Source organism: Cibotium barometz, unplaced genomic scaffold (genome assembly GCF_041138505.1).
Source record: "Cibotium barometz isolate CiBa-2024 unplaced genomic scaffold, ASM4113850v1 ctg390, whole genome shotgun sequence".
Classification (NCBI taxonomy): Eukaryota; Viridiplantae; Streptophyta; class Polypodiopsida; order Cyatheales; family Cibotiaceae; genus Cibotium; species Cibotium barometz.
The window spans coordinates 16,403-32,804 of NW_028229437.1; positions in this window are offsets into that span (position 1 = coordinate 16,403).

Consider the following 16,402-nt stretch of genomic DNA (forward strand, 5'->3'; position numbering starts at 1 on the left):
GTTTGACACATTTTTCTATAGAAGGCATTAAGAATTTTGAGATGAGGAGATAAAAGAAACTTATAGGCTGTCACCTACTTTCATTGAATTCAGATATAATGATCACAATATCTGGGGGATAACTTCTTATACTCTCCAAGAGATAAAGAACTTCCTTTTGGGCCATACTCGAATGAAAACCAAAACCTTGGTATCCAAAACACCGATTCTCACTTCTAAACTCATTGTTCTAAATCCTTAAAATAGGCGTGACTCCTGAGAAGTATTTTAGGAAAAGGGTATTCCTTTTTTAAACAGAAACTTTCTTTTATTTTAGAGAGGGAATAATTATAAGATCCGAAAGGGAGATTCTTACTCCTATATACCTCGAAGGCTGGGGAGGAATCTTACATCCTACCCCACTTAAAAAGTGCGAGATGTCCTCATCTCGCAAGGTAGAGGACAGCTCTTATTCTTAAGATCCAATTTTATTCTGGGGTTCCTTATATTCTGGGTGGTCAACCCAACAGAACACTGGGATAAATATCCCTTATATAGAACTCATCATTAAATAACAATTCATTCAGATTATATCATTCATATCTTTAACATGATACTAGTCCATTAGACCGAAAAGTTTCCTTCGGAACATTCCTCCACACGGAAATTTCAGTCAAGCAAGTTCTCAATTTGACATCCCTTAACTTGATCTACCGGTCAAGTATTAACAGTAGCAATCTGACCGCACAACCCACTAATCTCATAGTGATTTGCTGAATTCGTTATCATCATTCTAGTTATGAATATCATCACAGGGACTCGTCCCATTCCCCCTCATTGTGGTTTTATTATATTTCAACTAATTTTTAAAAATCAACATTTTTTTTTTCAATCAGCATTTTCAATCAGAATCCCAATCAATTCATCAATACTCAAACAGAATTAAAAATCATATCAATCACATTCGAAATCATCATCTGGATAGCATTAACGCTTATAATTTCAAGTCTTAGATTTACTCGTATATACTGTCAGTAAAGAGCTGCAGTATACTCTCGGTATATACGGGTAGTCACGGCCCTTGGGATTATAAGGTAACTACTATCATGTCTAGGCCTCAAGCAAGTCAAGGATTCTCTATAATTGCGGTACTTCCATCTGAAGACCCAACTACCAAATTACGAATTTCAGTTTGAATATCAAATTGTATGAATTATCTCACACAATTATAACCTTTTTGTGTTTCTTGATAAATTTTTGATATATTTATCTTCTCAGTCGATCTTTATTAACCAAATGCTCTGATACCAACTGTAAGATCCCTGTTCCCACCGAGCAACGGATTCGGGGTACTGGCAGCGGAAGTAGCGCTTCTCGCGCGGGACAGGGGTCCCACACTCGGGGCCTCGCCCACGGATATCCGGATAAGAGACTAATCCGTCGGTTGTTCCAAAACCGAACCCGGAAAAACTTCCTTTACCGGAAAGCACGGGCGATTCCACCAGGATAACTTTTTACTCTAACGTAGTCAAGATCATTTCTGATCGAGATGATCCGATTACATCTATAAGATACTTAGTCAGTTCAAGGAAGAAACTTGCACTTGGATCATTGGGATCAACGCTTTTTTCCCCATTCAAGAGGCACAGCCGTTGATTCCTATCCATAGAACAGTTTCTGTCCGGGATTTATTTTTTTTTCTATCGTAAAAACAAAAGTTTGAGTCTCGATTTACGGATCCATCAGTCCAGCCTAACCCCATCCAATCCCATGGGTTAGCCAACCGCCCAACCACTGTAGTGATGGGATCCAATTAAAAATTTGGTTAGGTTTTGTCCCGGGTACCAAGGAAAAGAGTTCCAAGGCCCCCTAGCCGGATGTTCATGCAAAATAAAACTAGTCACACCACTCACACACCCAATATGAAATTGCCTTTTTCAACCAGATTCAACCAATTTAAAACAATCCTTTAATAAAACCATAGTATCATTGATCACCATCTTCCAATTTATCCAATTGATTCTTAATTTCCCATCATTCCTTCATCAGAGTATCTATGGCATCATTGGCAACTAGAACGCTCAGGAGCCGTTTCGATAGTTCCTAGCCCATAATACTTGGCAATATAATCACTTAACAAGATGGACTCTCGTTGAAGATCAGCAAGATCAACCAACAGATCCATATAAGGAGCCATGGACTCATCCATTGAAGACCAGCAAGGTCAATCAACCAGATCCATGCTCGATTTCAGAAAACAACTCCAACTCTGTTCCAATATCTTCCTCGACGCACGCGTGGGTATCCTAGGCAACCCAGAGCCCGAGCACCGTATGGTCAGCACCCTCTAGGATCCTTCGCAGGTAACCTAGCGCTTCACGCATAGGCCGCTTCCTTGGCCCCTCATCCACCGTACCGGAAGCTCACCATTTTAATCGCACCGAGGCTGGTCAAGACCTCGGCCGACCTTGCTACGCGAGACGTCCTTCATTGACTCCCCGTCAGCAGTTGCAACTTTACCATCACGACTTTAATCACAAGACGGTCAAAATGCTCCCCCCAGCATTCTTGACATAAAACAATCATTTACAAACAGCATTTACAAACAGTATTTACAAACAGTTTACAACACAATTTCTATTTTAACTTTCATTTTTCCACATTATCCTTCATCAATCTACATTACTTATTCCATATTCCATTTATATGTATACTCATCCCATCACATCATTTCTATCTCATCACTTCAGATTCCCTCACATCGCATATCGTATATTCACATCCATACATCCACATCTATATGCGTACATTCACATCTACATGCATACATCTACATCTCTAGGCATACATCCACATCCACATTCACATTCACCTCCATACATCTACATCTACATGCATACATCCACATCTCCATTCACATCTACATCTATACATCTACATCTACATGCATCCATCCACCTCCACATCCACATCTACATCTATACATCTACATCTACATGCATACATCCATATCTCCATTCCCATCTACATCTATACATCTACATCTACATGCATCCATCTACCTCCACATCCACATCTACATCTATACATCTACATCTACATGTATACATCCACCTCCACATCCACATCCGTATCTATACATCTACATCTACACGTATACATCCACATCCACATCTATACATCTACATCTACATGCATACATCCACATCTCCATTCACATCTACATCTATACATCTACATCTACATGCATCCATCCACCTCCACATCCACATCTACATCTATACATCTACATCTACATGCAAACATCCACATCTCCATGCATAATAAAATTCTTTTAATTAATCTAAGATGATAGTTCCTAGAATATGGTAGGAAGTCCTCTTTTTATGCTTTGAATGAATTTATTTTATGCGTAATTTTTATAAAAATTTTGCCATAGCTCCGCTACTATGACTGATAAATCTCAATTTTTTTCTAAGGGATAAAGCTCATTATTAAAGAAATAATTAGAATGGTCTCTAATTGGATCATCAATCCATAATGGTCTCTAATTGGATCATTAAGAAAACAATTAGAATGGTCTCTAATTGGATCATCAATCCATAATGGTCTCTAATTGGATCATTAAGAAAATAATTAGAATGGTCTCTAATTGGATCATCAATCCATAATGGTCTCTAATTGGATCATTAAGAAAACAATTATAATGGTCTCTAATTGGGTCATCAATCCATAATGGATTGAATCATCAATGTGCATAAACTAAAAGCATAGCAAAAGCCATTAATTTGGCCTCAAGCATAGCTTAATCTTGGATTAAGGAAAAGCTTTATGAAAAGCTTCATTTAGATTGAGAATGGGTCATGAGTATGACCATTTCTTGAGTGAGAGAGAGAAATTATAAAAACCATTAGAATTTAAATATAAGCGGAAATTAACTTCTATAGCATTTATTAAATTATGTAACTCTTCACTACTATTCACCAATTAACTTCAATAGCATTTAAAAAAACCATACCAATTAAACTTCTCAAGCTTGAGAGGGGTTGAGAAGAGAGAATCATTGAGAAATCATAGAAAAGATCAAAATTCAATATACTTACCTTATGATTTTCTTGATTCTTTATTCACGGTAGAGGCCCCCAACCAATCAATTGGTTTAGTATGTTGATGGAGCCACCAATGGGGATTGAAGAAAGAGAGAAGTGTCAAAAACTAGTGAATTATTAAAGAATTCACAGTTCTTGGCTTAGGTGGAGTAACATAGCATAAGACACTATATATTTTGGCTTAGATGGAGTAGAGTAACAAGGCATAAGACTCTATCTAATTTGGCTTAGGTGGAGTAGAGTAACAAGGCATAAGACTCTATCTAATTTGGCTTAGGTAGAGTAGAGTAACAAGGCATAAGACTCTATCTAATTTGGCTTAGGTGGAGTAGAGTAACAAGGCATAAGACTCTATATTTTTTTTCAACAAGGGAAGGCTTCTATTTATAGGAAAATTTGAGCTCCTAACCAAACAAACTGATTCTAGAATTTTCCAAGTCAGTTTGGTCACTTTTTGACCATTTTTAGGTCAGTTAAGCTAACTTTTTGGAACTAGACTTGAATTAGGAGAGAGGAGAGATAAAATATCTCAATTTTTATGAGTTTAAAACTCATTCAAGCATGTGAAATATGCACCTCCTTTAAAGAGCTCTCCTTCCTTACATATGTGTCATAGTTTTTTTTTACTAATAAACCTTGTACATTTTCAACTCTTCATCTTATGTGAAATATGCACCTCCTTTAAAGAACTCCCCTTCCTTACATATGTGTTTTTTAAACTAATAAACCTTGTACATTTTCAACTCTTCATCTTATGTGAGCATTTAAGGGACTCCCCTTCCTTACATATGTGTCATAATAAAATCATTTAAGGGAAATATGCACCTCCTTTAAAGAACTCCCCTTCCTTACATATGTGTCATAATGGAATCATTTTAATATTGCTCATAGTTTTTTACTAATAAACCTTGTACATTTTTAACTCTTCATCTTATGTGAAATATGCACCTCCTTTAAAGAACTCCCCCTTCCTTACATAGGTGTCATAATGGAATCATTTTAATATTGCTCATAGTTTTTTTACTAATAAACCTTGTACATTTTCAACTCTTCACCTCATGTGAGCATTTACTCATTTTTGGGTATTTTCTTTTTACAATTTGGATTTATCTCCTCCCTACACATGGATTGATGCTATTGGCCCATAGGAACCTTAATTGGACCATAGTCTAAAGATTTCTGAAAATCTAGACCCTTAGGCTAAGGTTCTTTATACCTATTTCCAATTAATTCCAATTGCACATTGGAAAATTCTTTTTAAATATCTGTTTCAGGGGAACTCATCTGAATTATAAGAGATATTTTTCTATCCAAAAATATTCAAAATCTGAATATTCTCTCTCTAGAATATTTTCTCTCTCTAGGTTAAAACAGCCACAAACAAGATCTCTTATATTTCAGAAAAGGAATTGATTACAGGGGAATATACTAGACATCAAAAAGGGGTTGGGGGAGGAATCTTACACAACTAGTCGTTCTTTTACGGCAAGTTGTTGTCCCCACATCTCAGCCTTTAGTTTGCGTGGGCAACTTGGTCGTATTTTTCGGCTAGCTGTTGTCCTCGTGAGGTGGGATTTTGGACTTTTTGGTCATAGTGCGTGGCCATCTTAAGTTCATACTATTCACACCTCAACACCATATCTTACATACACTCCACTTGACATCACTTCACTATCACGTAACCGGCCCCCGAAAAATTTATTTTTTGCTGTCGCAACTACTTTTAGGTGCCGCAGCTACCGGTTATTTATCTTTATCACTCCACAACCGCACACCTGAAAAAACCCCTAAACCCTAAACCCTAAACCCTAAAGGCTTGCTGCTGCAGTAAACCCGAAACCCTAAATCCTAAATCCGAAACCCCAAACCCCAAACCCTAAGCCCTAAGCCCTAAGCCCTAAGCCCTAAGCCCCAAACCCCAAACCCTAAACCCTAAACCCTAAATCCTAAACCCACCGTCCCTAGACCCTAAACCCTAAAACCCTATACCCTATACCCTAAACCCGGAAACCCTAAACCCTTGACTTACTTGAGGCCTAGACATGATAGTATTTACCTTATAATTCCAGGGACTGTGACTACCCGTATATACAGAGGATATAACTGCAGCTCTTTACTGGCAGTATATACGAGTAAATCTAAGACTTGAAATTATAAGCATTAATACTATCCAGATGATGAATTCGAATGTGGTTGATATGATTTTAAATTCTGATTGAGAAATGATGAGTTGATTTGGATTCTGATTGAAAAATGAAGATTTTTGAATTTTGGTGGTGGCTGAATTGTAATAACCAAGCAAAACCTCAATGAGGATGAATGGGACGAGTCCCTATGATAATGTTCATAGTTAGAATGACGTTAATAGCTCCAGCAAATCACTTTGAGATTAGTGGTTTGTGCTGGCAGATTGCTGCTGTTAACACGACCCAGTGGATCAAGTTAAAGCAAGGTCAAATTAAAAATCTGCATAAATGAAAATTTTCCATGAAGGACTGTTTAGATAGAAAATTCGGTCTAATGGACCATTATTGTGATAAGGAATTGAATGTTATGATCTGAGTGAATTGTTATTTAATAATTAGTTTTATATAAGGGATCTTTATCCCAGGATTCTGTTTGGGTTCACCAAAATATAAGGAACCCATAATTAGTTGGATCTTAAGAAAAAGAATTCTCCTCTAGTTTTCCAAGATGAGGACATCTCACGTTTTTTAAGTGGGGTAGAATGTAAGATTCCTCCCCAGTCTCTCAGGATGTCCAGTATCTTCCCCCGTAGTCAAATCCCTCTTCAGATATATCAAAGATCTTGTTTCTACATGTTTTGGCCTAGAGAGAGAAAATGTTCTAGAGAGAGATTATTCAGATTTCGTGATAGGCCGACTCTGGGAGTTAGCACACTTCTTTGATACCGGGAGTGCGGATGCCTCTGGGATTCGACATTTGGTGGTTCGCGACCTAGCACGAGATCTTGGCTATGTATGCATACATGAGGTTTCTCTCTCTAAGCGGGAGACAGTCGCCATGGGACACAGCCCCACTGGCGCCTGGTTCGAGACTCTTGCAGCACAACGGGTGGGCAGATTCGTAGCCGCTCGGATGGGGACTACTCTCCGTCCAAGCTGCTTGCGAAGGCCCGCCGTATGGCTGAGACAGCCTCCACCTTAGCAGGTCATCCATGAGGATCATCTCATGGAATGTACAGGGCCTTGGCGGCGCACACTATGTACGTTATCGTGGTTGCTTGAGGCAGGAGCTTCAGAGATGCCTGGTTGGGGGCAGTATTGATATTCTGATGATGCTGCAAGAGCACCATTTGAGTGAGAGCAGGACTTGGAGATATGATTTGGTGATGCCTGTAGATGGGACACATTTTGGTCTGCAAGTTTTGGCCCCTTAGGTGGGCAGGGAGGAGTATGTATGGTCATTGCGGATATGGCGGCAGGCCATTGTGGATCGCGGGATCATTGTGCCTGGTAGAGCACAGTATGTTATTCTGAGGATGCACGATGAGCACTTTGCTGTGCTCAATGTCTATGCGCCCAACCATGCTAGTGCCAGAGCAGAGTTCTGGACCCTTGTTACAGATGCATTGCACGAGGCCGCACATTGATGTGTCAGGGGGGAGACTTCAACATGCTTGAGGACCCGACCGATAGGGTGAAAGGTAGTCATGTTACAGTGCACGGCACGGAGCTTGCAGCTTGGGAGCGATTCTGTATGACACTGCGGATCACTGATGCATGGCAGCATGAGGCTTTCTCCCACGGATTGATCGCTTCTGTGTGGGCGATAGGTTCGGGGAGCGTGGTGGCTCCGTTGGCATTCTCGCTGGCATGCGCCAGTTATTTTGACACTTGAGGAGAGGACACGGGAGACTAGCTTGCAGTTGAGGATCCCAGAGAGGATACATACAGATCCCAGTCTTTCTGAGGACATTGAGAGGATATGCGAGCAGGCTAGTGTGCCCAGGGACTCATGGAGCTCAGCGTTTTTTTGCACGCTACAGGGAGAGACACGAGAGCAGGAGCGTCGCTTGAGACGTAGCCTTGCTTCGATCCAGCGTCTTCATGTGAGTGGGTGGCATCCCAGCTGAGCCAGGCATGCCAGGAGCACCTGCCTACATGTGAGTGGGTGGCGTCCCAGCTGAGCCAGGCATGCCAAGAGGTTAGAGAGGCAGAGGAATAGAGACATGAGTTCAACTATCATCGCCAGGCCTCTCAAAGGACGCAGCTTGGTGATAGAGTGACCGGGGAGTTTTTTGAGATCACCGGACCCCGCCATGCTTGAGTGCAGGAGTACGCCAGCTCAAGAGGTCGGACGGATCGTTAGCCACTGAGCTTGGGGAGATTAGAGCCATTGCCACTGAGTTCTATAGAGACTTGCTTTTTTTCAGCAGAGCTAGCCACGGAGACATGTGATGCTTCCAGACAAACTGTGTGGGCCCATGGCAGAGGAGAGTCACAGATCGTATGTGCACAGTTTTGGGTGACCCCCTTTCAGAGGATGAGCTTGTTGAGGCTTTGAGGGTCCTTTCACGTCATAGTTTCCCTGGGGAGGACGGATTGATGCCTGCCTTTTTTATGCGCTATTGGGACCTTTTGGGGGCCAAGCCTCCGCAGGGGCTTTCAGTATGTTTTGGACACTAGGGTGATGCCACAGAGCTTTTCAGAGGGCTTGATCTTTCTTATCCCCAAGGGGGAGGGAGTGTCAGATGATATTCAGCATTGGATGCCTATTATGATCCTCAATACTGTCTACAAGGTCCTAGAAAAGGCCTTGAGTTTGAGGATCCAGCCCTTCCTTGGGGAGTTGATTCATGCTACCCAGACAGGATTCATCCAAGGAGCGCAGTATCCTTGATAACATTTTCACCTTCTCTGGGAGGCGACGGCCTGAGCTAGATTTCTCGGTGAGGACTTGGTCATGATGCTTCTCGATTTTGAGAAGGCATACGATAGAGTCGATTGGGGTTTCCTAGAGGGCACTATGCTTTGCCTGGGTTTTGAGCGAGACTGGATTTGAGGAGTGGCGGCTCTATATTCCACAACTCACTAGGTGTTGATGGCAGGAGGATGGGGACCGAGTTTTGAGCTGACTAGATCAGTCCGTCGTTCGTCAGGGATGCCCTCTCGCCCCTTTCCTTTTTCTCTTCTTTGCAGAGGCTATGAGCATGTATCTGACAGCAGAGGAGGTAGGTTTGAGAGGACCCTAGCGCTCCCAGTGTCTGGGGTGAGGACCTGCTCGATTATTCTGAGTTTGCTGATGACACAGGATTGTTTCTGCATGGCCAGGAGGCCAATCTACAGAGGGCAGAGCAGTCGCTACAGGTTTTTGGTGTGGCTTCAGGAGCATTGATCAATTGGCCCAAGAAAGTGGCTTTTTGGATCAGTAGCGCTCCCACTCCGGCGGCATGGAGCCCAGACCTGGGCTTTAGATGGATTCCTCCTGGCACAGCAGTGCGGTATTTGGGATGCCAGATTGGACTTGATTTGTCACCTGAGCAGCAGATCGCCCCGCTTCTTCTGAGCATTCAGAAGAAGCTTTTATATTCGAGTACAGCTCGTCTATCCTTGGCTGGGAGGGTGGTGGTGAAAAATCAGGTGCTTTTAGCGACTATGTGGTACATCACGTCTTGCTGGATCTTCTCAAGCTCTTGCATCAGCTAGGTATAGAGGTTGATCAAAAACTTTCTTTGGTCTGGTGCCAGGATGGTCAGCCGGTCTGGGCTAAGGTTGCTTGGGCAGTTATTACTCTTCCACTGGCCCAGGGGGGCTTGGGCATTATAGATCCAGTTGACCAGAGTAGAGCCTTGTTGGGGGAGCTTATTGTTCGAGGGCTGCTTCCAGGCGTTGAGCCTTGGAAGGAGCTTCTATTTCAGCAGCAGCGGTGGCTGCAGGCTAGAGCTCCCCCACTAGGGGGCTCTTGGGCACCAGAGATACGGTGGATCTTCATAGAGATGAGGAGGACAGGCCTCAGTAGAGGATGGGAGGACAGATTTGCCTTGAGCATCCTGCGAGCTTGGGAGCTATTGAGATGGGGGCTTTCTCAGAGACCTCCCACTTGTGATGAGGAGTGGGCTAGACAACCGCTCATCTGGAGCCCCGCGGTATGCACAGAGCAGGGTCATATGCTAGGGTCTCGACCTTGTGTAGCCTGGGGACCATTGGCAGCAGGCCCAACATGCAGTTTTGGAGATTGGCAGGCCTTTTGCAGTCTCCCGGAGGAGATCCAAACGGAGAGGCTGTCACTTCAGAGGGGGGTTGATTATGAGGGATGACATTCAGGAGAGGCACTCACACTAAGGAGTGGTTCACGCCTTTCGAGCCAGTGGCCCCACGGTGCATGGGAGCCTTTACACAGTTGGAGATCCTGATTGCTATCAGAGCTTGCACTGAGGATGGTAGATGCCTCTACTATGAGATATAGGATGAGGGCAGATTCAGAGAGTGGAGGCAGAGTCACCTTTGGTTGCAGAGTGCATCTTCAGAGGATACGGGTAGAGGCCGCCACTTCTCGGAAGTGGCATATTGATCTGGACCTTGCAGATGTGGACTCTGATTGGTGCATATGGGCATATGCTGCGTGCCCCCCTTGGCGAGTACGAGTGGCATGATCCTTATGCGTCCCCCGAGGCCACAAAGATCACCTTTTTCCAGTACACTGTTCGGTTAGGGAGGCATATTTAAACTACGAGGAGGATGGTCTCTCCAACTACATCGCAGCATTGGCGGCTACAGGGACTATCACAGGAGTTCCTCGAGGATTTTTGGACCACGAGGCTCTGGGCTAGCCGACATGCACGTAGGATCTTGGCTTTCTAGTGGCTGGTTGCCCATAGGGGCTCTGCAGTTGGCACCTGGCTTGTCTACAGTGGCCTTCCGCCGGCCTGCGTTAGATGCGGCCACCCATTGGAGACACAGAGACATTGCCTATGGGACTGCTGTCCATAGGCGGAGCAGATTTGGCTGACTCCCTTTCTCTTCAGAGGGCATGTATACGTGGGGAGCTGCTGCTTGGTCGACTTTGTCAGGGCTTGCTCTGGGATACGAGACGGAGCAGGACAGCCAGGCCATCAGATTAGGGGGCCAACGAGAGGGTTTTGTAGACCAGTGAACTAATGAAAGGATCTTTTCTCGAAGAAAAAAAACTTAATCCCTCTCAAAGGATTTCTCTCTGGAAAAATAAATGTCAAGCTCTCTAAGCCATGAAAGTATTGGCTTTACATCCTTGTTGCCACCAAAATTCTAAAAGTAAAGGCCTTTCGACTTATCTTCTTCCCTTTCCTAGGTTCCTGTGCTGTAAGGGTAGCCTCAATGACTCGACGAATATCATCATCAGGCTCTTCATCTTCTACTCCTATTGCTATGAGCAAGACGATCTTGCAACCCCTTCTTCTCTCCCTTTCAAAGAATAAGTGTTGAAATATTTACTTTTAGTCTTGTCGAGAATTTGTATAGCAAGTCATCAACTCACACAAATGAGTTATTATGAGTTTTTAGTGATGCCTTTCAGTCTCACTAATACACCAACTACCTTTAGCTGCATGATGAACCATATATTCTTGAAGTATCAAAATTTTGATAGTCTTTTTTATAACATCTGTCTTTATAGCAAAGATAAGGATGAGCATGAGAAACACCTAGAGACAATATTTAGTCTTTTGAAAGAAAACCATCTTGTGAAAATCTTGAAAAGAGTCAATTATTTCAAAAAGAAATTGAATACCTTGGTCATATATTGTCTGCTAAAGGAATTCATGTGGATCCCAAGAAAAGTAGAGACTATTAGATCTTGGCCACGACCAATAGAATCAAATTTTTTCAAAAAAAAAAAGAAATTAAATACCTTGGTCAATTATTTCAAAAATCAATTAAATACCTTGGTCATATATTGTTTGCTAAAGCAATACATGTGGATCCTAATAAAAGTAGAGACTATTAGATCTTGGCCACAACCAATGGAGTCAATTTTTTTAAAAACAATATTGAATACCTTGGGCATATATTGTTTGCTAAAGGAATATCGTTGATGGATCCTAAAAACTAGAGCCTATTAGATCTTAGCCCCACAACTAATAGATGTGCATGAATTGAGATCATTTTTAGGATTGTATAGCTATCATAGAAGTTTTGTGAAAAAAACTTCTTACAAATCTCATCATTTAAGTGAATTGTTAAAGAAATCTAAAATTTTTATTGTTTAGAATTACAATAGATCAAATCCTTCAATACTTAAAGCATGCACTCACACATGTATCTGTGTTAACATTGGTCGATTTTCTTAGACCATTCTTTGTTGTCATAACTAATGCTAGTGGACATGGTATTGGTGATGTGTTAATGCACGATAATCATCCTATTGGTTTTACAAGAAAATTGAAACCATCTAAGCTTAATTAGAGCACATATAATAAGGAATTGATTTGATGTTATTCATGAATTAAATATTTGGAAACATTATCTTGTGGGATCTAAATTTTTTATTAAGACTGACCACCAACAAAGCATTAAGAATTTGCTTTCACAACCTCTCATATCAGATAGCCACATTAAATGGGTAGCATCACTACTACCGATCTAGACATGTTCCTAACGTGTTTGCTACTGAGAGTAGATTATTTGAGGAGATGTGAGGAATGGGACCGATAATTTTTGAAAACATTTATAATGTCTTAAAGCATTTATTCTTTGAGTGAAGATCTTGCACTACAACACGTCGGGAGCATAGAAGTGTTTTCTAGCAGCGCTTTTTTGTTGGGATGTCGGGGATTCCATTCGCTACTCTGCAGCAAAATTTCGTTGTCCAACAGTGCTTATAACAGCGAAATTTCTCTGCGCTCCAGAGTGTTTATTACAGCGAAATTCCACTGCTGGGGGGGCAGTGCTTGTAGAAGCAACGAAATTTCATTATACTATAATTTCGCTAAAAATAGCAGACAGCGAAACTACGTTGCTATTTTCACTACATGAAATTCCAGAGAGTTATTGGATGCTAAATTTAAAAATACATATCACATACACATAAAAATGATATATAGTTTTTTGAAAAAATCCATTATAACCCTGTGCTTCCCGACTACGGAATCGAGGGACTTCACACTTCAGCTTCTTGCGCGCAAAAAATGCTCCTTTATTGCTCGTTTCGTAAGTAATCATTTATTCTCCTCTTTCATTTTGTTTTGTACTATATTATTTTCTATAAATAGTTATATATTTTCTTAATTGTTTTTTGTAGAGGGAGGTTGTTGGGTGTGACCCAATAAAGGAGGAGTATGACTATGGGTACAAAGCCCCCCACCCACAATTATGGGCATGGATGCATACCTGAGGCATACGCTTGGATGAGTCCATTTTAGGGATTGAAGCAGATGAGGTAAGTGAGCCTAAACCATTCTGTTTTCTACGTCTAATTGTATTTTAATGCCCTTGCTTACCTTGCGCTTGATGGCATGTATGTAGGATGCAGGGGAAGATGAAAAAAATGATCCTGATTATATGAGCATGAAGCTCACGAAGTGGGTCAAGAGGACGAGGAAGACAATGATGATGATCACTCGAAATCCGATCAGGATTCCAGTTAGATACCTCTTCATTGTAAGCATTTTATGTATATATGGCCAAAGGCCCAACACTTTGTAAAATATGATAAATTTTTGGGCTCAATTGCATTCTCCACAATCTATGTGTTTCTTATGTTTATGTTTGTGTCATAAAACTCAAACTATGACTCTATTATATTAAAAAAAATAGGAATATCTATGATACTAGATATTCCTCATAAAGGCAAGTGTTTAGGCAGTCTTATGCAAACTCCCCAATCTTCCCCATCTCTCTTTTTGCTTTGTAGAGCTTTTGCTGCTGCTCCTGATCAGCAAACCCGTTTTGCAGTGAAAATAGCAATGTCTAGTAGCAAAAAAAACGTGACATCTACCTACCCTTCTAGTTATATAAACGCTACTATTTTTGCCACTAGACCCTCATTATATTGTAGTGTTTCATCCCTCTCAGGGTGATAGAAAGAAGAAGCATAGATGTGAAGCATAAATGTACATACTCTATTAGTTGGTCTATGGTGCATGATATGAAAAACACAACCCCTAATATTTTTGAGGCATATCTAGGCATAAACACTTGACTTTATGATCTTAATATTTTATCAAGTGAAAGAACCTATGCATGGTTGTAACATGCCTAGAGAATTTAGAGCTATAACAATCATAATAGACGCTTTGGTATATGAATTTAGTCACATATTTGGGCATAAACACTTGCCTTTATGAGGAATATCTAGTATCATAATATTCTATAAAGAGAAATCAACTATGCATGGTTCTAATATGCCTTGAGAATTTAGAGCGATAACAATAATAGTAGACACTTTGGTATATTAGTTTAGTCACATATTTCCTTTATTCAACATTTAAATTTCCATACCTTTTTCACCTGCTATTAATAGTCCTTCTCCATATGTGAATATGGGAAAGTATGAGTTTAAGTAGGTATTCTTATACACGACCACATCACTAGGTACATAGCCCATAAATATTGTGTCTATAGCTTAGTAAGATAATTTCAAGAATATTCAACTTAGTAAGCTAATTTCACGAATATTCAACTTAATGCACATCTTGTAATGTTGTACCTCTAACTTAGTAAGATAATTTCAAGAATATTAAACTTGAATTTAATTTTCAAAGTATGTTCATGAGTTGAATTGCTTGATTTTATGTGTCAAATATTTCTCTAACTAAACAAGTCCATCTGTTATGACCTTTAGCCAAACTTTAAGTAGGTCACAATTTAGCAAAATTGTAGAGGAGACCAAAAGTGATTCTCTTTTAAAATGTTTTAAATATGGATTTTTTCATGAATCCCAAGACCAAGATTTCCACTAAATTCTTCTTAGTTAAACTCTTGACATAATAAATAACATTGGTAGAACTTTCCAACACTTTTATTCAACAACTTACATCTTTCTATTTTTATCCTCCATAAAAGGTAAATAGAAGTACGTGTTAGACTGATAAAAATCCCACTACTCACACAAATTCATCACATTCACTATATGCATGCCTTTTTGAGGGTATAAAAGTGTTAAACCATACCTAGGGTTAACAAGAGATACTACCATTATCTTATATCAAGGAGTCAAGCTAGATACACCAAAAGGTCATACATTCAAGATACCAAGCAATGGTGTCTAAATCTACAACTTGGACGGGCACCCGTAATGGTTCTATGGAATACTTATGGTGAAGTTCCACTTCAAGAGCGTGTGCTAGTTAGGATGAAGTCCCAAGTGATGTGCTTCATGGATTTATTATGATATGAGTCATTGTGTTATAGCATTAGGCCCCTTAAAGTGCCTAGTCGGCCATAGTTTAAGTGGGTGTGAATACTTATGGCCATGTATATAAGTGGATATCTCTCATAATACAAATAACTCTCCCATTGTGCAATAGATTCTTGATCTTGTTAATATCTCTCTCTAATGCATGCTAGTGAGTGTGTGTGAGTGAACTGAGGTGAGAGGAGAGACAAGTACACGTAGTGCAACATGGTAGTGTGACAACGCTTGCGGGAGACGTGGTGAAATTGCTTGTCAAGGAGTTGTAAAGCTTGGAGACCTCAAGGTTTACGAGCTCAGCCATTGGAAATATCCTCATGACAGTTACAGTTCAATAGATAATCTCTTGTTGGATGTGTTTCAAAGGGGGTTAGGGTGAGCCATAACATTTTTGGCGCCACTATCGGGGAATCATCCCTTGGCTTTTTGCATCATTCTTCTATATTCTACGCATTACCCATTGCCCAGTCTTGAATAATGGTTTTCCATGAAAATGATGTGGTTTTGATGGAGATTTGTGTGGGATTTGGTGAGAAAAAACTCTTTTTTTTGAAAGAATAATGTTCTAGCTTAAATGTGTTATTTTGTTAGTTTAAATTTAGTTTTTAGTGTTTGTTAAGTGTACACATAGTGTGTGTTAGGTTTAGTTTGCATCCATTGCATCAAACAATGCAATGGAATGGAATTTTTAGTGATTTTTTTCTCTCTTTAGAGTTAAACATAGAGCTAGCATCATCAATGTTTGCTTGATTTGTATGTTTCTTGTTTAATTTGTATGCATTAGAGTGTTAACAAGCATTAGTAGTAGATTAATCCTTTAAAAACTTTCTCCAAACCATCAAATAATCCTTGAAATCAACTAATCCTCCTTAATTGACTAGTTTTTGTCATTAAGGGGGGATTAATCCAATTCAAGAGGCAAAAAATTAAAAAAAATATTTTTTTTTGTCAAATTTGATCATATA